The 25,237-nt window shown below is 35.5% G+C and overlaps 1 pseudogene; it reads left to right on the forward strand.

The window, feature by feature from the left end:
- LOC128579605 (ankyrin repeat domain-containing protein 12-like) overlaps window positions 1-25,237 on the forward strand; it is a 64,568-nt pseudogene that overhangs the window by 25,536 nt on the left and 13,795 nt on the right.

Here is a 25,237-nt window from a genome sequence, read left to right on the forward strand (position 1 = left end):
GTCTATTTTGTAATATACACTTCACAAGGTATACGTAGTGTGCTGATTTTGATAGTATCATCAGATCCTTTTTGTCATGTTTTTTTAAAAAACATATTTAAACAATTTTTTTCCATTAAACTCATTAGTCTTTATTGACTTTGCTGCCAAAGCTAAATTTACTTATAACTGGATTAAAATACCAGGTTACCAGGAGAGATGCCATCACCATTAACTATATTTATACCTCTGTTCAGCTTGGTACCAGTTACTATATGTTTCTGATTTCATAATTGCCCTAGATAAAGAGTTGAAGAAAATATATAAATACTATCACTTTAAAGAGTAAATGTGTTCTCTAGTATGTTAAAATTAGTTAAAAGTTTTGGTCGTCCTTTTTTTATAAATGGGCTAACATTTTTATTTCTGAACTTTAAAACATTATAAATACTGTTTAGTCCCTGGATCTAAGTGTCCAGTTTTTAGCACATGACATTTAGCTATAAAAAAAAAAAACTGAAATAAACTTGTCACTGATAATAAATACTTTTTAATTATTTCATAAATTTGTTGGGTTGGGTGGGGAAGTGGTAAAATCCAGTAATTATCCATAAAATTATTAGTTGAGCTTGAACAATCAGTAGTGTCTGGCTACTATTGTAAAAGTGGAGAGTGGGGGCATATTTATAATCAGTTACTCTGAAATTACATTTCTAAAATGTAATTTCCAAAGTGCACCTGCAAAAGATCTATGTGTGTTTGTATGTATATATGTGTGTGTGTGTGTATACATATATATGAAGCCATTCATCATCTGAATCTTATTGCAGAAAACCAAAAGATTCAGACATTCAACTGTTAGAGATTCATGTAGATATTTTATAACCAGTGAGTAATGGCAATTTTTTTTTTCTCAGAATTGAAGTTACATACATTGCAAACATGATTGGTGCTCATCTCTATTGGTAGTTCCAGTGTTTCATTTCCTGCACAGTGACTAATTTCTGAGACACTGATTGGTTTGTGAACCAAGTCCCCAAGAAAAACAGTTTTATTTCTTACTTAATTGGGATGCAACTATGTTGAGCTTTCTGTATTCTGACATGATCTGAAAAGAAAGCATTAGTTTTCAATATTATAAGACCGGAACATCTCTATTTCTGGGGGTTTTCTGAACCTTGAACGAACAAATGTTGGATTGTTGCAAAGTCCACTCTCTGTGTGGGTTGAAGAGTCTGAAGTGAATTTCTTGTATTTTTCCTTGTAAATCTACACTGAATGGAATTTGAAGTTTATAGTAGACTGTACTAAATGAGCACATTTGTCAGTATTATTACTATATTTAAACGTGAAAATTCTGGCCTATTATTAGGACAAATAAATACATTTTATAGCTACCAAATCTTGAGAAGTGTCTAACTCTTTATCAAATACATAGTATACTGTGCATGTCTAAAAGATTATCATTTTTTAGTTATGATAGATCAGAGGAAACAAACTCATTATAGGACAGATAAATAGCCTTGTTAACTCCTTTAAACTTGAAAAAGCATATTTAGAGACATTTGTGTCTAACATTTAGACTTTGAAGAATGGTATGGTTGTCTGTGGCCTTGCTATCTTATACCAGCTACTCTTTATTTACGTTTCTTATCTGTCTCATGTAAAACATGAACTGAGATAAATGACTGTGATAACTAAATTAAAGCAAAACTAGAGTTCATATAGGATGTAGCATCTAATTTGGATTTTTGTTTAAATATTTGGAGTATACCAAATTTGTTAATTCTTCTCCAAAATATGACAATCTTATCTTTGATCATTTGGCAGCATGGCATTCTAATAATGAATTTATAAGAATTTTTTATTGTCACCTGTTTGCTTTAGAGTGTATTTTAAAAAAAAAAAAACATTGTTTTAAAATTCAATTAAAATGAAAAAAGTCAATTGTTTTGCAAATATAAAGGCCAAATTTTTCTCAAATCTGTTTTAAGGAAACTTTTTTTGTTTTCCTCTCATCACTAGATTTTACTTCTTTTCCTTGAAACATCTTTTCTACTTTATAGAAAATTTTCACAATGTTAACTATTTTATTTTCAGGTGAGATGTACCACTTAAATATTTGTTATTCATATGGAAAACCATTAAAACAATAACTGTGGTTTCTCACTAAATACTAGAAAGCCATGATGTTTAGTTACATGTATTAACTAGAAAGAGTGAATATAGATTTCAGGAAAAAATAGGCTTCTCCAAAGACATATTTAGGGCTTTATAATAAATTTTGTAGTAAATTAGGTTAAATGCTGATATTTTTTGGATTTATAGTAAATGGGATCATTAAAGAATGATCTCATTTATATAACATAAATAAGGATATGATAAATATGAAAATTAAAGATTATACTGGAAATATTAATGAAAGCTGATTTAATGAGTTGATATTTTTGTTCTTATGTAAAATCAAATATTTCACAAAGTGGACATTCTAGGAGCTATGGCATTTTTAATGATTTGTGGGCAGCAGAGTTTAAAAATTAGGACCTTTAATTTTTCTAGGCCATTAGAAAGCCAGTTTATCCCAGTTAATTTAAGTGATACATTGAAACATTATTTAATTTCTTATGCCTACTAATAATACCAGATTTTAATTACTTTCTTGAGACGTGCCAGATTAATAAATGCCAATCTCCTTGAGTATTCTAGCAGCAGGCACATCTCTGTGAATGAAACCACTGTGTTGACTACTAAGCCTTCCCTTCTCCCACTCATTTTTGCTGTTAAATTTATTATTTATTATTTTTAAATAATAAATAATAAATAATAATAATATATATTATTTAAAATTTATTATTTTATTATTATTATTTATAATTTATTATCAATTATTTTTGCAGCTCTTCTTTACAGGTACCCTCAAACCTGGATCCATAAATTCCAGATACTGGTATAGGGTTTTTCAAGAAACAGATGCCTAGGCAGGTATTAGCCAGACTTCTATATATTAGCTTATACAGGGTACATGTAAAACACAGACATCTGTATCTCTCACCTAAGAAATTCAGTTCAGTCAGAATTTTCTCACACTAATGGGGAATTCAGGTAGCATTGCCAAAGAATTTTCCAAATAGTTTGAATCTGAGAGCTTACTGTGATGAATCAGATCTCTTTGAAAGTCCCTCATAAATTTATAGATCTGTGTAGGATATCTGCTAAGCCATAGCCAACCAGAATCTTTAATTTGCTTATTTTTAGCTTTGATTATATCATTTCACATTTAAGAATTCTGTGACTAGAATAAAATAATTTGGTGCCCTTTTTTCAGTAATTACGCTGTGTGATGAGACCTGTCATAAATACTTAGTTCTGGGTGCAGAGACAAGATGGCGACTGAAGCCAGCTTTCCACAGAGGCTCCCGTCCTGAAGGAGAGTTAAGGGATGAAAATTTAGCAAGTAACCTGATGGATTCAAGCAGCACCAAGAGAGAAAGTTGAAGAATGCACATCAACCCGGCTGAGGAGAGCTGTGACCACAAGGATGGAAACAAAAGGTACAAACCCCATCACCAAGCAGACGGGAGTCCCTCCTCCCCCATCTGATTGGCTTAATTGCCCCACAAACAAACGGGAAGAAATCAAAGGCCCTCCCACTACATTTCACGGGAGAGACCTACTAAAATCTGGACCTACCTCCCTTACTAGGGTGCCTAGATGTTCTCCTGCCAGGCATAAAAACTGTATAAAACTGTAAATATACTTTCCCAGCAACTCTGAGCTCCCAGCACTCCCCTCTACTCTCTCTGAGGTCTGAAAGCCTGTCCCTGAGGAGTTCGGATTCTTGGGTGACTTCCAGAGGGGAGAGGACAGTGCCCAAGCTATGGCTGGTCAGCACTGATTTTGGGGCACAGGAGAGAAGTGAGGACAGTCAGCTGAGGGCAGCCCTCACCAAGGAAGTGCTTCTCCGAGGTGTGGTGCAGCAGCCCTCTTTGGGCAGCAATACAACCAGGCATAAAACTGAGTGGAACTGTGTGACCTCGCTACTGGCTTCTCTGGGCTCCCTGCGGCTCTGGGCTCCTGGCGGCTCTGGACTCCCGGCTGCTCTGGGCTTCCAGCGCTCTCCCTGCCCTCGCTCTGTGGTCTGGGGAGACCTGAGCGCCTGCACACACTCGGGCAAGGAACTGGGTGGAACTGAGTGTGTTACTGCTGGCGCCTCTGGGCTCTCACTGCTACCCCCACCCCCGCCCTCACTCTGACGAGAGACTAGGAGGAACTGAGTGTGCTCGCTGCCGGTGGTTCTGGGCTCCTGGCGCCCTACCCCACCCTCACTCTAGGATGTGGAGACCTGTCCTCCCGGGAGTCCAGACTCTTAGGGGATTTGTTGGGGTGTGGACACTGCCTGAACTGCGGCTGGTGGGTCCTGACTCTGGGAAGCAGGAGTGAGGCTGGGCGAGACCCACATCAGAGGGGCAGTTCCCTGAGGCAGCTGAAGCCACACCCCCTGTCTCCCTGGGCAACCAGAGGAGACCACCCCTGAGTATAGGATTTGCCTGAGGCGACTCACACACCCCGGAAACTTCCAGGGCAGGGCCGACTCAGAACTGAGACTTCAACCCAGAGCAAGTGCTTCACTGGGGTCAAACAGAAGCCAGCTGAAAATAAGTCAGAACCACTTAACCCCACCACACCAGATAGGACCCCAGTGTCTCAGGCCACAACACAGAACGGGCCCTCAACAAAACCCCAGGGGAAAAATCAAAGGGAGTAAAATAACCATGGGGCAGAATCAGCGGAAAAACTCTTTTATATGAATAACCAGAATAGATCAACCCCCTCAAGGAAAGATATGGCGGATGTAATTGAAGATCCCCATTCATAAACAACTGGCAGACATGTCAGAAATCGAACTCAGAATTTGGATTGCAGACGAGATTGATAAAATGGAATTAGGAATCCGAGGAGAAATTCAAAAGTTGTCTCAAGAATTTAATGAATTTAAAGACAAAACCACCAAAGACTTAGACACACTGAAGCAAGAATTTATAGCCCTCAAAGATATGAAAAATACAGTAGAATCCCTCAGCAACATAATGGACCAAGCAGAAGAAAGGATTTCTGACATCGAAGATAAAGCCTTTGAACGCTCCCAAACTCTCAAAGAGGAAGAGAAATGGAGAGCAAAAACGGATCATTCTCTTAGAGAGCTCTGGGATAATTCGAAGAAGGCTAATATATGAATAATAGGAGTTCCGGAAAATGATGAAGTGGCATCAATGGGCACAGAGGCCCTTCTGCATGAAATTATGAAAGAGAATTTTCCAGACATGCCTAGAGATTCTGAAATTCAGATAGCAGGCAGTTTCAGAACTCCAGCACGATTCAACCCCAATAAGTCATCCCACAGACATATCATAATTAGCTTCACTAAAGGTAACATAAAGGAGAAAATTCTCAACGTTACCAGGCGAAAGAAAGCCATTACCTACAAAGGAAAGAACATTAGAATGATTGCAGATATCTCTGCTGAAACTTTTCAAGCAAGAAGAGGCTAGTCATCGACTTTAAATCTCCTAAAGCAAAATAACTTTCAACCCCGGATCTTGTATCCAGCTAAACTCAGCTTCATTTATGATGGAGAAATTAAATACTTTAATGACATTCACATGTTGAAGAAATCTGCCACAACCAAACCAGCTCTTCAGGATATTCTCAGACCTATCCTCCATAATGACCAACCCAATCCTCTACTACAAACGTAAACTCACTCAGAAACGTCTGATCAAACTCCAACTTCTCTAAGGGTGAAAAGATTAAAAATGTCCACTGGACTTTTGAAAAACTCGATACCCAAAATTCCACCAAACTTATCAAGTCTCCATTAATGTGAATGGCTTAAACTGTCCTCTAAAGAGACATAGGTTAGTTGACTGGACACAAAAACTCAGACCAGATATCTGTTGCTTACAAGAGTCACATCTTAACTTAAAAGACAAATACAGACTCAGGGTGAAAGGATGGTCATCCATATTTCAGGCAAATGGTAACCAGAAAAAATCAGGTGTTGCAATTTTATTTTCAGACACAATAGGCTTTAAACCAAGAAAAATAAGTTAGGACAAGAATGGTCACTTCATATTTGTTAAGGGTAATACTCAATATGATGAGATTTCAAATATTAATATCTATGTACCCAACCAGAATGCACCTCAATTTATAAGAGAAACTCTTAACAGACATGAGCAACTTGATTTCCTCCAGCTCCATAATAGTCAGAGATTTTAACACTCCTTTGGCAGTGATGGTTCGATCCTCCAACAAAAAGCTGAGTAAAGAAATTTTAGATTTAAACCTAACCATCCAGCATTTAGATTTAGCAGACATCTACAGAACATTTTATCCTAACAAAACAGAATACACATACTTCTCATCAGCCCAGGGAACTTACTCCAAAATCGATCACATCTTAGGTCACAAGTCTAACCTCAGTAAATTTAAAGGAATAGAAGTTATTCCATGCATCTTCTTGGACCATCATGGAATAAAACTTGAGCTGAGTAACAACAGGAATCTGCATACTCATACAAAAACATGAAATTTAAATAACCTCATGCTGAATGATAGCTGGGTCAGAGATGAGCTCAAGAAGGAAATTGCCAAATTTTTGGAACAAACAACAATGAAGACACGAACTATCAGAACCTCTGGGACACCGCAAAGGCAGTTCTAAGAGGGAAATTTATAGCACTGCAAGCCTTCCTTAGTAGAATGGAAAGAGAGGAAGTTAGCAACTTAATGGGACATCTCAAGCAACTGGAAAAGAAAGAACACTCCAACCCCAAACCCAGTAGAAGAAAAGAAATAACCAAAATCAGAGCAGAACTAAATGAAATTGAAAACAAAAGAATAATACAACAGATCAATAAATCAAAAAGCTGTTTTTTTTAAAAGGTCAACAAAATAGATAAACTGTTGGCCAGCCTAATCAGGGAAAAAGAGTAAAATCTCTAATCTCATCAATCAGAAATGACAAAGACGAAATAACAACAGACTTGTCAGAAATCCAAAAAATCCTTAATGAATATTACAAGAAACTTTACTCTCAGAAATATGAAAATCTGAAGGAAATGGACCGATACTTGGAAGCTCATCACCTTTCAAGACTTAACCAGAATCAAGTGGAAATGTTGAACAGGCCCATGTTAAGTTCAGAAATAACATCAACCATACAAAACCTCCCCATAAAGAAAAGCTTGGGACCAGATGGTTTCACATCAGAATTCTACCAAACCTTTAAAGAGGAATTAGTACGTATATTACTCAGCCTGTTCCAAAAGGTAGAAAAAGAAGGAAGACTACCCAACACGTTCTATGAAGCAAACATCACCCTGATCCCCAAACCAGGAAAAGACCCAACAAGAAAAGAAAATTATAGACCAATATCACTAATGAATATAGATGCAAAAATATTCAACAAGATCCTAACAAACAGAATCCAGCAACACATCAAACAAATTATACATCATGATCAAGTCGGCTGTATCCCAGGGTCTCAAGGCTGGTTCAATATACGTAAATGTATAAATGTAATTTAGCACATAAACAAAGTAAAAATCAAAGACCATATGATTCTCTCAATCAATGCAGAAAAAGCTTTTGATAACATCTAACATCCCTTCATGATCAGAACACTTAAGAAAATTGGCATAGAAGGGACATTTCTTAAACTGATAGAGGCCATCTACAGCAAACCCACAGCCAATAACATATTGAACAGAGTTAAATTGAAATCATTTCCATTTAGATCAGGAACCAGACAAGGTTGCCCATTATCTCCATTGCTTTTTAACATTGTAATGGAAGTTTTAGCCACTGTAATTAGGGAAAAAAAGGCAGTAAATGGTATCCACATAGGGTCAGAAGAGATCAAACTTTCGCTCTTCGCAGATGATATGATTGTATATCTGGATAACATTAGGGACTCTACTACAAAACTCTTAGAAGTGATCAAGGAATACAGCAACGTCTCAGGTTACAAAATCAACATTCATAAATTGGTAGCCTTTATATATACCAACAGTAGTCAAGCTGAAAAAACAATTAAGGACTCTATCCCATTCACAGCAATGCCAAAGAAGATGAAATATTTGGGAGTTTATCTAACAAAGGACATGAAAGATCTATATAAAGAGAACTATGAAACTCTAAGAAAAGAGATAGCCGAGAATGTTAATAAATGGAAAAACATACCATGCTCATGGATGGGAAGAATCAACATTGTTAAAATGTCCATACTACCCAAAGCAATATATAACTTCAACGCAATCCCTATTAAAGTTCCATTGTCATACTTTAAAGATCTTGAAAAAACAATACTTCATTTTATATGGAATCAGAAAAAACCTCGAATAGCCAAGACATTACTCAAAAATAAAAACAAAGCAGGAGGAATTACGCTACCAGACCTCAGACTATACTACAAATCAATAGTGATCAAAACAGCATGGTATTGGCACAAAAACAGAGAAGTAGATGTCTGGAACAGAATAGAGAACCAAGAGATGAATCCAGCTACTTACTATTATTTAATCTTTGACAAGCCAAATAAAAACATTCAGTGGGGAAAAGATTCCCTATTTAACAAATGGTGCTGGGTGAACTGGCTGGCAACCTGTAGAAGTCTGAAACTGGACCCACACCTTTCAGCATTAACCAAGATAGACTCTTACTGGATTAAAGATTTAAACTTAAGACATGAAACTATGAAAATACTAGAAGAGAGTGCAGGGAAAACCCTTGAAGAAATTGGGTTGGATGAGTTTTTTATGAGAAGGACCCCCCAGGCAATTGAAGCAGCTTCAAAAATACACTATTGGGACTTGATCAAACTAAAAAGCTTCTGCACAGCCAAGAACACAGCAAGTAAAGCAAGCAAACAGCCCACAGAATGGAAGAATATATTTGCAGGTTATGTCTCCGACAAAGGTTTAATAACCAGAATCCACAGAGAACTCAAACGCATCAGCAAGAAAAGAACAAGGGATACCATTGCAGGCTGGGCAAGAGACTTGAAAAAAACTTCTCTGAAGAAGACAGGCTCGCGGCCTTCAGACATATGAAAAAATGCTCATCATATTTAATCATCAGAGAAATGCAAATCAAAACTATTTTGAGATATCATCTAACTCCAGTGAGACTAACCTATATCACAAAATCTCAAGACCAGAGATGTTGGCGTTGATGTGGAGAAAAGGGAACACTTTTGCACTGCCGGTGGGAATGCAAATTAATATATTCCTTTCGGAAAGATGTTTGGAGAACACTTAGATATATAAAAATAGATCTGCCATTCAATCCTGTAATTCCTCTGCTGGGCATATACCCAGAAGACCAAAAATCACATCATAACAAAGATATTTGTACCAGAATGTTTATTGCAGTCCTTTTCATAATTGATAAGTCATGGAAAAAGCCCAAGTGCCCATCGATCCACGAATGGATTAATAAATTGTTGTATATGTACACCATGGAATACTATGCAGCCTTGAAGAAAGATGGAGACTTTACCTGTTTCATGTTTACATGGATGGAGCTGGAACATATTTTTCTCAGTAAAGTGTCTCGAGAATGGAAGAAAAAGTATCCAATGTACTCACCCCTACTATGAAACTAATTTAGGACCTTCACATGAAAGTTAGAACCCAGTTACAACCTAAGAATAGGGGGAAGGGCGAAAGGGTGGGGAGGGAGGGGGGAGGTGGGTAGAGGGAGGCGAATTGAAAGGATCACACCTGTGGTGCATCTTACAAGGGTATATATGAAGCTTAGTAAATGTGGAATGTAAATGCCTTAGCAAAGTAACTAAGAAAATGCCAGGAGGGCCATGTCAACTAATGTGATGAAAATGTGTCAAACGGTCTATGAACCAAGTGTATGGTGCCCCATGATCATATTAATGTACACAGCTATGATTAATAAAATAAAAAAATACTTAGTTCCTTGAGAGATTGCACAAATCAGCGCTGGCATTAGGAAGGTAATTTGAAGGAGTACTGATATATAGGCTTAGCAGTAATTAAGAAGAATAAAATTATAATGAACGAAGAAGTTTCAAAGATGTAATACTAAGCAATGTTTGAAATGTTATTGAAGTTTAATTGTACTAGAAAAAATCACTAAAGTACAAGTTTTATTAGGAATAAATTTTCAAATGTTATTTTCAGAAAATAATAGAATTAAAATTTTTTTTAGTGCATTCAAGATGAAATTTCTTTACATAATATAATAAAACCCCATTGCTTTTTTTGTCTGGCTATTGCTAGTATACATGTATAGCATAAATCAAAAAAGTCATCTATGTTTGCTTTTGAATAATTGCATTTGTTTCAAATTCTTACATTTTTATTAATAATTCCAGAGAAAGAAGGTTCAGAAAAGAAGAAAACAAAAAAAGAAGCTGGAAATAGAAACCTACACCAGGTAGCATTCTTTTTGGTTATCCACTCTCTGAGCGAAAACAGATGGCACTTCTTATGCAGATGACAGCAAGAGACGACAGTCCAGGTGATACCTACCATCATTGACTTAATTTGTAGCCTTAGTTTTCCTCAGACAACTCTAGCCTGTCTTAATAATTATTTTTAACTACTTTTAATTTTTATCTTTTCTTGGATTTAATCAGAATTACTTATGCCATGGGATTTAATCAGAATTACTTACACCATGAGTTTGTTATTTTATGATTATTTGTGTGACAGTTCATTGATTGGCTATATCCTCCATTAAATTAGAAGCTGTACAAGAGCAAGAGTCTTTGTACTTGTGGACATTCAGTAAATATTAAATAAAATAAATAATTTAGAAAGTGATTGATCCACCTTGAGAAATTTCTTGCAGAACTATGTGCTTTTACCTTTTTGATGACTTTTTTCATCTTACTTTCTATAAGTCTGCTTCTAGGATATAGTTTTCTTTTCAGTTAACTCTGTCAGTACCATGCCCTAACCAATTGTGCCACTGGAGCACTTCTTTTCAGTTAACTAGCATCCTGCTGATAAACTGGTAATCTTATCACATTGCTACTTTTAGAAGTAAGTGTGTTGATCTGTATTTTATTGCTTAAAATCTACTACATTCTTCTAAAAGGAAAACATCTGCTGTGTACTAAGTTTATTTCATATTTAATTTCACATTTCCAGTTAAGATGATGTGCCACGTGTATGTGTGTGTTTATTCATGTAGTGTATGCTCCAGAAATAAATTGGAGATGGATTACCAGCAGGACAAAAAGAGGGAACAGACTAAACAAACTGCTGATTTATTAAAAGGAGCTAAAAAGGTAGATAAAATCTAGTCCCCAGCTGGACTGAAGTAGTTATTACTATTCAGCAATGAACAAATTCAAAAGAAAAAAAAAATAATTGTATAGTTTTCATTCAGCGTGAATTCAAACATCTTTATTTAAGACTCCGGGTAGCATAATGGATCCTCTTGTAATGGATTGGAAAGATTTTTTCAATGTACTTTTTCCTATATTGACTCTTTTTACTTGGATGCAATGGTTAATTCCTTACAGTTTCTAAGTATCATAATTTCAGTTAAAGCATGAATGTATCTAAATATGTTTTGCTACTAAAAACTTTTTAGGGCTTCCTGCTTTTTGAAATAGTTATGTTATGGTTACTCTTAACCTTTTCCACCTTCAACTTGAGAAAGACTGTGGCCAAATTAAAGATTTCTTACATTGCTAAAATTTTAAATGTTTTCTATCAAATGCTGACTTTGAATTAGGTTTAATAGTTAAATGAAAAGACGTTTTAAAAAAACTTTTTTTTTCTCCAGTGCCGTGAACTTTTGTCCTTTACAGAATAAAGAATTAATATGTTAAGACAAGAAGTAAAAATCCTCCTTCATCTCCAGTGACCTCTGCTAAAGAGACAACCACTATTAACAATTTCTTATCTGTATTTCCAGGGATGTTTTAGGTGTAACCATACAAATATACATATATTTTTGTTATGGTTTGTCATAAATAGCATTATAAATAGTTGGCTATAGTTGGCTTTTTTAAGGCTAGCTCTTAGTTTTCTTTATTAATATGTATAAACTAGATTGGAAAGCTTTTAAAATATCAAGCTGTTTTCTGTCATATAGGTATTCTCAGAGTGTACAGTTCATTGTTTTACTCGTAGATCAATCTTTAGTTTTTAAGGAATTCAACAAGCTAATTTTCTTAAATAATTTGACCACAAAAATTATCAAACAATTAATTTAATCAAATATTTTCAAGTACCACTGTAAGTCAAGAAGTCTTCTAAGCAATGAGGGAGGATATAGTGATGAATTAGATAGACGAGGTTCTTGCTCAATAACGTTATGGAAATACTTAGATAGGAAACTAATTGAGTTAATGTGCTTTAATTCCAAAAGATAAACTTTAAACTTACTTCTTTTTAATGAATGAGTGATACTGAGAATTTCGATCATGTCATGTTGCAACACTGATAACTTTCATAGATGTTTTTCTCTTAAAACATAGATTTTTTTCTCTTATTTATAACTTTCTTTTAAAAGTTATAAATATTCAGAATTAGTTAACACTGTGTGTGTGTGTGTGTGTGTGTGTTTTGAATTCTAAATTGATTAAGAAACCAGAGTTTTTTTTAGTAGTTCTGAAATGGAGCAGGAGATTTAGGGTATTTTATAGTTTAACTTTCTTGGTTTTTGATAATAGAAACTACAACAAATACCAAAATAAAGGAATCAAAGCAAAGCACAATTTCTGTAGGCCTTTTTCCAGGTCACCTGTATTTTTTGTTGACCTTTGATTTCATTTTTCATACTAAAACAAGGTGACTTTAATTTGTACTTAATATCAGAACAAAACAACTCTAGTGGTTTGTCTTTGTTAGAGGTGTACATTCCAGTCTTCAAGTTTGTTTCATCTAGGTCTTAGAATAATAGCATAACATTGTCTTGGCAAAATATATTTAGCAATTCATCAAATTACTCACTAAGCAAACATTTTCAGGATGCATACTTGATACATTTTTATTACTTTAAACAAATTTTATGAATTGACAGAATAAAACATTTTCTAAATTGGCTTGTGATACTTGACAAGCCTGAGGGGAATATCTATTCCATGTATTTGGATAAAGTTATTAATGTATCATTCAGGTCATGTTTTGAATTGTTAGGGTGAGAAAGTATTCCCTGTGTTCCTGGAAATTAGTATGTTACCAATAAAAACCTTTAAGGGTACAAAATATTTAGCCTATTTTGTTAACTTTCTTCTTTTTTGTACATTCCACACCAAATCATCCATCACAAACAACCCCAACCGAAAAGAAAACTCCCAGTTCTTCATCGCGACAAAAAGATAAAGTTAATTAAAGAAATGAACGTGGTGAAACTCCTTTACACATGGCAGCTATTAGAGGAGATGTGAAACAAGTTAAAGAATTAATAAGTTTAGGGGCGAATGTGAAAGATTTTGCAGGTAAGACAAGTAATATAGGACTAATATTCAAGAACTAAAATTTGAACAGATCCTGTTAAAATTTAATCCACATTTCTTTATTCCTTTTGCTGAAGTGAAAGACTTCTATAAGTATTACTACAAAACTTCTGAAGTGTGTATATAAAACCCAGATCTCTATTATAATTTCGTGTCAGTAATAACTCACAGTTTTGTGTATTAAACTTATATTTTAGTTAACATATTACATTGTAATTCTTTATCCAATTTAGGTTCTATTCTAGGTGATTTTGAGTGATATAATGTTTTCAAAGTAATTAATTCATTCTTAATTCTATTAAGAATATTTGTTAACTTGCAGATGAGGACTGTGAGAGAATGGTATTGTTATTTTTATTTTCGTCACTCAAGTAGTATACTAGTGCATTTTTACTGTAAAGAGTACTAACAGTAAAAGTATGCCAGGAACAATATAGAAATTCCCTTTAATTTCACATACGACAGGACTCTATCCCCAGTTTCTTTCTCTTCCCCAGAAATGTTAACAATTAGAGGTTATGCTTTCACTGCATTTTCATAGTCCTATATATATAATGAGGATATATATTTAGATAACAGACTTTTCAAAAATGAAATTACTTCTGTATTAGTCTGTAGTTCTGCAGCGTTAGCTATTAATGTCTTACAGATGTTCCTCCTATAAAAGGAGACCTACTTCATTCATGTTTAACAGCTACATAATAATTTTGTAGTATAAATTTCTATAGGCAACATGGTAGTAAAAATCCATATAGAAACATCTTTGTATATAGATAATGAAAACAGTTAAACAGAAGTGAAATTGCTAAATCAAAAGATATGTATATTTAAAGTTTTGAAATAGTGGCTGATGGCCAACCAAAAAAACCTGTATAAATTCATACTGTCATTAATAGTATATGAAAGAGCCGTTTTCCTTATATCTTCACTAAAAGTGGGTATTATCAACTTATTAATCTGAAAAGTATAAAAAGAAAAAATCTTAATTTTGGATTTTTGGAATCAGTAGTGACAGTAAACATTTTTCTTGTGTTGATTATAAATTTATGCATATTTTGTGAATTGTCAAATCCACTACTTTGCCTGTTTTCTTTTGGTTTGGTACAGTTTTTAACATAAGAGCCCTTCTTCATTTAGACTAGGTTTTATTTCTCTGTCAGATGTGTAAAGATTTTCACTGTGGCTTATTTTGAACTCTTGCTGTAATATTATACTGTGGTTTTATATAAACATATCAATTGCTCTTTTCATTTGTGGGTTTTTGTTTGATATTTAAGAAAGCTTTCTATTGTAGCACTATCTTTTTATATTTCTACTTTACAGATTTTATTTTTACATGTAGCCCTATTATACTATACCTGGAATTTATGTCTCTGGTATGAGGGGGGAAAGGTGTGATAAATAAGACCTACTTTAAAGAAAGATTAAGGGCTGGGCACAGTGTGGCTCATGCCAGAAATTACCCACACACTGGGAAGCCCATGTGGGTGGATTACTTGAACTCAGGAGTTTCTATTTTTTTCCTCTTTTTTCTTTCTTTCTTTTTTTTTTTTGAGACAGAGTCTCACTGTGGTGTCCTCAGTAGAGTGCTGAGGCATCAGTAGCTCACAGCAACCTAAAAATCTTAAGCTTAAGCTATTCTCTTGCCTCAGCCTTACAAGTAGCTGGAACTACGGGCAGCCGCAGTTCAGGTCATTTTTGTCTGTTGCCTGCAGTCTTTTTAGGATTTCCAAATAGTAGACTTGATGAGCTGTCCCACAGATACAAATTCATAATGAGCAATTTCTCTGGTATTAGTAAATGTTAGCAACATCATTTTGACTCTTTATTTGGACTGACAGAACATCTGTGGTTGTGGTGAATTGGCTGATTTCCATTTTGCACTTTGACCCTTTGTTTTAGGATTGTTATTGTTATTGGTACGCCCATGTTTCATCACCTGTGATAACGTGGCCCAAAACATCATCTTGCCTCTCCAAAAGGTCTTGGCACACTTTGATTCTCTTTTGCTTTTGTTCATTGGTGAGCTCCTTCAGGACCATTTTTGTACACCTCTTTCTCATGCCAAGAGTTTTGGTTAACATTTTCCTATTTCTCTGTCAATGTTTACTTGGTATCCTGTGCTTCTCACAGTCAGCTGATGATTTTGATCCACAATTCAACAGATTTTTGCAATGTTTTCATCAGTTCTCATTACTGGCCACCCTGACCTCTCTTCATCAGTGATGTTTTCTCTCCCCTCAGAAAAATGTTTAATCCATTTGTACACTGCTGTTTTCTATATGGCATTATCCCCATAAACTCAGACTAACATGTCCCTGATTTCATTTCTGCTCTTGCCAAGTTTAACAAGAAATTTAATGTTTGTTCATTGCTCTAATTGAAGCTCTGACATTCTCACAATATACGAACACACAAAAGCAATAATGAATACCACTCAGTGAGTCACCACCACATATCAACACATACACAGCTGTAAGATGTTGATATACCAAGGTTATGTATGAAACTTTACTGAGCTATTTAATAACAGTACTGCCAACTGTAAGCCCACAGTCCCAGGTTCCCGAACTTAATTGTCAGACCCCATATTTTCTTCTTTGTATTTTTTAATGTTTTCTAATATTTCTTTTGTGAACATGGTACCTTTTTATTACAAAAGTAATTGAAATGATAAATTTTTTAGTTAAAATAAGTATTAAATTCAGAAAATATTGTATCAACAGAACAAAGCCTTTAAAACATAATGGGTTTGTTTCCTGAAAGACTAATCAAGCTTATTAGTACTTCACCTCCTTTTACCAGTCTTTTTCATAGTTTAAATGATTATAAATTGTCGAGTTTATGTTTATTGGATAAACTTAAGTAGTTAATACTTTTGTCACATAATTTAGCCCGTTGGAATATACTTGACCCTTGAACAACACAGGTTTGAACTGTGTGAATCCATTTATATGAAGAATTTTTCAGTAAATATATGGAATTCTTTGAGATTTCCAACAATTTTTAAAAATTCAAACTATGTAGCCTAGAACTATTGAAAAAATTAAGAAAGCGGTATGTCATGAATGTATAAAATATGTGTAGATACTAGTCTATTTTATCATTTACTGCCATAAAATATACACAGATGCATTATTAAAAAGTTAAAATTTGTAAAAATTTGAAGAGAATGGATGTCAGCCTGAACAGGGTTTTTAATGTAGATTAAAAGGGCCTTATTCTGGAAAAAGTATTCCAGAAAGGACAATTATTAGTAAGGAAGAGAAGTGAGCACCATTATTTGGGACATTAATGTATAAGCTAATTCTGGTGTTTCGTGCAAATGCAATTAGGTTAATGATCAATATTTATCTATAAAGTATTTGCTAACTCCTCCTGACTGTGACAGGACAAGGTAAACACCAGGGTCAGTCAGGAAGGCCTGAACAAGAACTCCTTTCTAGATTGGTTCCATCAGTGCTTTGTCCCTGAAGTCAGAAAGTACCTTGCCAACAAGGAACTGCCTTTTAAAGTTCTTTTAATATTAGACAATGCCTGTGGCTAACCAGGATCCCTTGATTGTAACACCAAAAGCATTAAAGTAGTCTACTTGCCCCCAAATATAATGTGTCTAAATCAGCTTCAAGATCAGAAGATAGAAGATCATAAGGATCTTTAAGGCTCATTACACATGGTATTCCATGGAAAAGGAAAAGAAAACACTGATAGAACATTAGGAAAAGCCTGGAAAGATTATACCATTGAAAAGATGGTATTGTATATTGTCTCCTTCGCTGTACAGAAGCTTTTCAGTTTAATGAAGTCCCATTTGTTTATTTTTGTTGTTGTTGCAATTGCCGTGGCAGTCTTCTTCATGAAGTCTTTCCCCAGGCCAATATCTTCCAGTGTTTTTCCTATGCTTTCTGGGAGGATTTTTATTGTTTCATGCCTTAAGTTTAAGTCCTTTATCCATCTTGAATCAATTTTTGTGAGTGGGGAAAGGTGTGGGTCCAGTTTCAGTCTTTTACATGTAGACATCCAGTTCTCCCAACACCATTTATTGAATAGGGAGTCTTTCCCTCAAGGTATGTTCTTGTTTGGTTTATCGAAGATTAGGTGGTTATAAAATGTTAGTTTCATTTCTTGGTTTTCAATTCGATTCCAAGTGTCTATGTCTCTGTTTTTACCTACACAATGGGAAAGGATATTTGCATATTTTCAATCAGACAAAAGCTTGATAACTAGGATCTATAGAGAACTCAAATTAATCCACATGAAAAAAGCCAACAATCCCTTATATCAATGGGCAAGAGACATGAATAGAACTTTCTCTAAAGACGACAGACGAATGGCTAACAAACACATGAAAAAATGTTCATCATCTCTATATATTAGAGAAATGCAAATCAAAACAACCCTGAGATGTCATCTAACCCCAGTGAGAATGGCCCACATCACAAAATCTCAAAACTGCAGATGCTGGCGTGGATGTGGAGAGAAGGGAACACTTTTACACTGCTGGTGGGACTGCAAACTAGTACAACCTTTCTGGAAGGAAGTATGGAGAAACCTCAAAGAACTCAAGCTAGACTTCCCATTTGATCCTGCAATCCCATTACTGGGCATCTACCCAGAAGGAAAGAAATCCTTTTATCATAAGGACACTTGTACTAGACTGTTTATTGCAGCTCAATTTACAATTGCCAAAATGTGGAAACAGCCTAAATGCCCACCAACCCAGGAATGGATTAACAAGCTGTGGTATATGTATACCATGGAATACTATTCAGCCATTAAAAAAATGGAGACTTTAAATCCTTCGTATTAACCTGGATGGACGTGGAAGACATTATTCTTAGTAAAGCATCACAAGAATGGAGAAGCATGAATCCTATGTACTCAATTTTGATATGAGGACAATTAATGACAATTATGGTTATGGCGGGGGAACAGAAAGAGGGAAGGAGGGAGGTGGGTGGGGCCTTGGTGTGTGTCACACTTTATGGGGGCAAGACATGATTGCAAGAGGGACTTTACCTAACAATTGCAATCAGTGTAACCTGGCTTATTGTACCCTCAATGAATCCCCAACAATAAAAAAAAAAAAAAGAAAAGATGGTATTGTAATAGAAAAGGCTATGAGAGGACAGAATGGTGGGTAATTCTAGCACTTTGGCTATGGCAGGAGGATTGCTTGAGGCCAGAAGTTCGAGACAAACCTGAGCAAGAGCAAGACCCTCTATGAAAAAATAGAAAAATTAGCCGGATGTGGCAGTACACGTATGTAGTCCAGCTACTTGACTGGAGCCTGAGGCAGGAGGATCCCTTGTACACAGAAGTTTGAGATTGCAGTGAGTTATGATAATGCCACTATACTCTAGCCCAGGTGACAGAGCAAAAGCCTGTCTCAAAAGGAAAAAAAAAACTAGGCTCGACACCTGTAGCTCAGTGGCTAGGATGCCAGTCACATACACCAGAGCTGGTGGGTTTGAATCCAGCCCTGGCCTGCCACACTAACAGTGACAACCACAACCAAAACCAAAAGATAGCCGGGCATTGTGGCGGGTGCCTGTAGTTCCAACTACTTGGGAGGCTGATGCAATAGAAGTGCTTAAGCCCAAGAGTTTGAGGTTGTTGTGAGCTGTGACACCATGGCACTCTACCAAAGGCAACATAGTGAGACTCTTGTCTCAAAAACAAATAATAAAACCCCAAAACTTTGAAAGCCATCAAGTCCCAAACAGTAAATACCTGCTGAAGAAAACTGTATCTGAATGTTATGTATGACTTTCACAGTATTTACCTCAGAGCCAATCAAGGAAATCATGAGATTATGACAAAAATGGTGGTGGGTCAAGGGTTTCAAGATGCGGATTTTGAGGAAATTTAAGAGTTAATGGACATAAAAGAAGTATTAACAGAAGATGACTTGATGAGTGCTTCTGAACCATTACCAGGTGATGAGAAGGATTTAGAAGAACAGTGCCAGAAACAAGTTGACAGTCTGGCAGAAGGGTTCCAATTACTCAAAATTTTTTTTACTTTTTTTGTAATGACATGGACCTTCCTATTATACAGGCACTGGACTAAGGTAAATGGTGGAAGGAGGGTTGGTATCATACAAAAACATAAACATTTTTAGAGATTGGAAAAGCAAAAAAGTGAAATTACCATGTATCTTTTGTAAAGTTACGCCAACTGTGCCTGTCTCACCCACCTTTTCTTCTAACTCCACCTCTTTCACCTCTGCTACCCCTGAGACAGCAAGACCAGCCCCTCTTCTCTCCTCATCCTACTGTGAAAATGTCAGGGATGAAGGTCTGTGTGATGATGCATTTCCACTTAATGAATAGTAAACATGCTTTCCGTTTCTTATGATTTTCTTGGTAACATTCTTTATCTTTATTGTAAGAATACAATATATAATACATATGAAATACAAGATATGTGTTAATCAACTGTTACTGGTTAAGCTTCTAGTCAGCATTTGGCTATTAGTAAAGCTTTGGGGGAGTCAAAGTTACATGTAGATTTTGAATTGCGTGAGGGTTGGTGCCCCTAACCCTCATGTTTTTCAAGGATCAACTATAATACTATCTTGAACAATGCTTCAGTAAAGTTAATGTTTTTCTTAGATAACTTATTTTCAGTGGCTGCTGCTTTACTTATTTTTCCTCTTATATCATGTGAAATTTAGAATTCACATGTCACACGTAGGTTTGTATATGAAAAGCATGTAGCTTGAATTAGTGCAAGTGAATCATATGTCAAATTAATATTCTAACTTCAGGTTGGACACCACTGCATGAAGCTTGTAATGTTGGATATTACAATGTTGCTAAGATACTTACAGCTGCTGGAGCAGATGTTAACACACAGGGGTTAGATGATGACACTCCACTCCATGATTCTGCCAGTAGTGGGCACAGAGATACAAGTATGATAGAAAAAACAGTAATTCACATTTTTTAAATAAAAATTCAACCCATAGTTATTTTGTTCATTTTTTAGTCATATGATCTATGTCATAATTTCATTCATTGCTTAATCAACTCATCTATATTTTTTCTTCTACTTTCTAACTTATAAATCATAGTCAGATTTAGCCTTTTCATAAAATAATCTACTTAATTTGCCAATTGATTAAATATTTTGGAAAAATTTTCATTTCAAGACATTCCACTATCAGAGATACTGGTTAAAGTGTACTTTACATAAAATACAAATTTAATGTCATGTTGCCTGTCTTTTAAAAGGCATTTTACTTTAATTGAGACAAAAATGGAATTTGGAGGGAAAATAGATAGAAGTTCAGTTCCGACCTGGCCAGTTTACTAGGCTGTGATCTTCTCTGAATCTCCATTTCCTCATCTTTAAATTAGATAATAAATAATACCTGTCAAAAGGGGATATTTTAAAGGAAAAAAAAAAAGATACTCTACACATAAGCACATGTTGAAATCTTAAAATGTTACAGCAGTGTCAAAGGTAAAATATCAAAAAGCTGCCTTTCTATTGCTGCATTTCAAATATACCAAAATATTTTTGAACTAAAATTTAGATAAAAATGCTTTATTTTTCCATGTTTGTCAATAAAAACGTTTTTATTTTGAGGGAAGAAAAATGTAATCTGTAGCTATTAATTTTCTGAAGTTGGTCCTTGCTTTCTATTGGACTGTCCTTTCGGCTTCCTGGGCAATTTATACAAGCCTACATGATAGCAGATGCCCTGTCATTGTCTACTGATGCTCTTGTCTAGAGCCATGTTTCCTGCACTAGACTGCAAAAACCAGGCATATGGGCATTTTGTGTTGTACTGTGTTATTGACTCTGGAACTGCTTGTCCCATAAGAAATGCTCAATAAATTTAGCATTACTATATGTGTTAGTAGTTGGAAAGATACATAGGTGGATGGATGAATGGATGACTGAGATGAATGTTAAAACTTAATCCATAAGGCCTGACAGCATACAGGGTACATTGCCGGTTTGTCTTAGTTTATCAGAAACTGATATATTTTCTGGATATGATATTTTAAATACTATACCTTTTGCCCCCCCTTTTTATTTAACATTATTGATTATTTACCAAAGATGAGTCATTTTCTGTAAGTGTGATATATAAAGGTTTCCCGATTTTTCAGTATAATTTTAAGAATTATGCTTGTGACTAAGACATGGTTTCTGTGAGTACATGTTTCTAAATATGCACATAATTGCAAAATATTTCCAGAAGCTGACCTTTGAGCTCATGCCTTTATAAGGACTCCATACTATTTCCAGTCTCTTTCCAGAGGGAGAGTGGCATGCTGTTTTCAAGGGGCCTTTCCTTTTCCTCCTCCCGGCATGCCTAGGATAGTAGGAGTCACAATTCACGAGCTTTGAGAGCTATTTTCTCCTTGTTCCTTTACATGTGCCTATGGAGGAGGGAAATGAGAGCTACCAAAAACTCATTTCTGCACACGTATGTCTGTTGTATCTATTACATGGGTCACTACAAAAGTTTCCAGACGCTGTTTTGTGGTCCTTATTTCACTACCAAGGAGCACTGTTGACAGCATCCTTTCTGATTCATCTGTGTAAGTTTCAACTTGCTTGGATAACTGATACTGCTGACAGAGCTTCATTTGTTTGTGTCCATGTGAATTTTACATTTTTTTAATTTTTATTTTATCTCAAAACTTTTGTAATGACTCATGGAAGAGCATCTGCCAGGATTTTTTCTCTTAGTAATAATCATGACAGCTTTATCCATAAAGTGTTTCTCAGATAGAAGAAGCAGAAAGATAACAAATTTATCAGCTCTAAATTGTTTATACAATAAGAAGGGATCAACATAGCTCATTAAGAACCTAATTTTTGATCCACCATTTCCACATGCATAGTAGTAATTAATCATACACATGTTTATGCTACCCTTATTCCTAATTCTATTTTAGATATCTTTTTATCTTAGTATTTTACCTAGTTTTAATTTATTGCCTGTTAAATTTTAAGCAACTTTAAGTTGCCTTAAATCTTTTTTAGAATAATTGTTTGTATGTGTAAATAATCTGTAAAATGGTATATATTTTTTGCTAACATGTTTGAATCAACTGTACCTGACTTTTCATAGGCATGTAATATTAATTGATGACTTCCTGATGAGTGTAGAAAGCTATTAGCAATATCAAGATCCTTCATTTTGTTTTCTCATTCTAAGGCTAATGGAATGAGCCCCAAAATTTAGAAGTTGAACTCACAAAGATGTTCAGTATAGTATTATTTATAATGACTTAAAAGATTTTTGCCTTGGTTACTTCTCAAACCCCCTAAAATGACAGTAGGGGAAAATTTTAAAGGACATAGACTCACAAGGACAAGAAACAGAAAAAACATAAAATGATATCGGGTATCATCAGGGAAGGCTTCCTCCTTAGCACAGTGTCCCCAGGGCCTCATAATGGGGCCAGCTTTGCAAGAGATGAGGCAGCCCAGAAAGAGCAAGGATCTCCTCTCAGCAGCCCTCTCAGTCCTGGGTCCCTCACACCAACTTCCCAGGAAATAAGCTGGCCAACATTCTCAGCAGAGAGGCTGTGGCCATGTTCCCAGTGTTACGTATGGGTGGGAGTAGGAAATGAGAGGATGTGGAGATGAAGGTGGGCCGGGAGGGGGAAGTTGGGAAGGTCGGGTATTCAAGTCATCTGGACCACTCTCACCTGCACCTGGACTCACTCCTGGCTTCTCTGCAGTAGCCATCTCCACTAATAAACGCCTTGCACCTCTCACAAGAGAATGAGGTGACACTGTATGGCTATTTCCACCATCCTTTAAAAAATTAAAACTCGGCAGCACCCATAGCTCAGTGGGTAGGTCAGCCACATACACCGAGGCTCACGGGTTCAAACCCATCCAGGGCCAGCTAAAATCAACAATGACAACTGCAACAAAAAATAGCCAGGCATTATGGTGGCCTGGGTCCCAGCTACTTGGGAGGCTAAGGCAAGAGAATCGCTTAAGCCCAAGAGTTTGAGGTTGCTGTGAGCTGTGATGCCATGACACTCCACTGACAGTGACATAGTGAGACTTTGTCTCAAAAATAAAATATAAAAAATAAAAACTAATAATTTTTTTCCTGAAAGTTTGGGCCAAAAACTTAGGTATGTGGTATATATGCAGGAGCACATTATACATCCAAAATACAGTAATTTGTTTTCTTTACACATTCTTACATTTTGAACTTTTCTATAATGATGGTCTTGAAAAAATCTTTATTATTCATTGTGAATCTTCACTCTTAAATACTTTGATTTGTTAGAAATTCCTGATTTATAGCATTGTGTTTTAAATGCATTTAACCCTTAATGGCCAATGCAATTAATATTCATCTATTTCATGTTACTCATTTAAACATTATTTTAAAAGACATAACAAATGTATTTTCTAAGTACCAGAAAACACCAGAATTATGTGTGAGGAATATGCAGATGAATAAAAACTTGATGCCATATGAATGTTACTGTATAGAATAAGGAAGGAAATGAGTTGTAATATGAATTTGTTTGATAGAACTAATCAGTGTCAATGGAAATAGACTAAAGATCAAAAACAAGAATAGATGGTTGGAAGGCAGAATCAGTAATGCTTGGCCACCTCTTTGATGTAGAGTATGAGTGAAAAGGAAGAATTGGTGATGACTCCAGCTTTTTGGCTTTAGTGACAAGGCCAATTTTGATGCTAGTCATTGAGAATGGAAACAGATAAAATGTCAGGGTACACGTTTAATGAACTCTGTGTCCTATTGGCTTTAGGTTTTTTTATTAAAATACACATATAATCAATTGCTTATATCTAATGAGCATTTGTTTGGATTTGGAGTTGAAGAGAGCTGAGAGCATAAGCAAGAGAATAAAAATGAATGAATGGGTTGCATAATTGTCAATTCAGACAGAGTGTTTGCTCCAAAGAGATGCTGTATACTTCAGTGTGAGAAAATAAGAACAGTGCTATAGGGAAACCATCATTGAGTTAGATATGTATAGCTCTTAGAACCATTTCATAGGATTGTTGGTAGCAGAGTCGGAGGTAGAAGAGTGAAGTGTCAATAGAAAATCACAGCTGCAAGGACAAACATCTTTTCAGGAGGTTGACTACGAAGAAAGGAAAGTTTAGCTAGCAGAGGAGGCTGTAAGTTTGAACACATTTTCTTGTTTTACCTATGTTTTATTTCTCTATCGCTATTATTTGTTTTAAGAAAAAAAGAGACATGAACCAGAAAGAATGGCTTCTTCATAGAATCCAAAATAAGTAAAAAAAAAAAAAAAAAAAAGGAAAATTTAAAATATGTTAAAAAATGTAGAAAGAAAGAAGATTAAAAAAACACACACACACACACACAAAAACGGTGACCAACTAGGTAGATCCTGATTATGTAGAGTGAGAAGTGTGTATTATTTGGTGGGGAGGCTGAGTAATGGTTCACCCCTATAATTGCAGTACTTTGGGAGTTTGAGGCAGGAGGATCACTTTGAGAACAGGAGTTCAAGACCAGCCTGGGCAGCATAGACCCCCATCTCCCATAAATTTTTAAAAATCATTTTGGCATGGTGGTGCACACCAGTATTCCCAGCCACTCAGGAGGCTGAGGTCAGAGTATCAGTTGAGCCCAGGAGTTCAAGGTTGCAGTGAGCTATAATGATGCCACTGTATTTCAGCCTGGGCAATAGAGCATAACTCCATCTCTAAAAACAAAAACAAATTAAATAATTTGGAGAAGGAAAGAGG

The sequence above is a fragment of the Nycticebus coucang genome, unplaced genomic scaffold (assembly GCF_027406575.1).
Source record: "Nycticebus coucang isolate mNycCou1 unplaced genomic scaffold, mNycCou1.pri scaffold_70, whole genome shotgun sequence".
In the NCBI taxonomy this organism is placed as follows: Eukaryota; Metazoa; Chordata; class Mammalia; order Primates; family Lorisidae; genus Nycticebus; species Nycticebus coucang.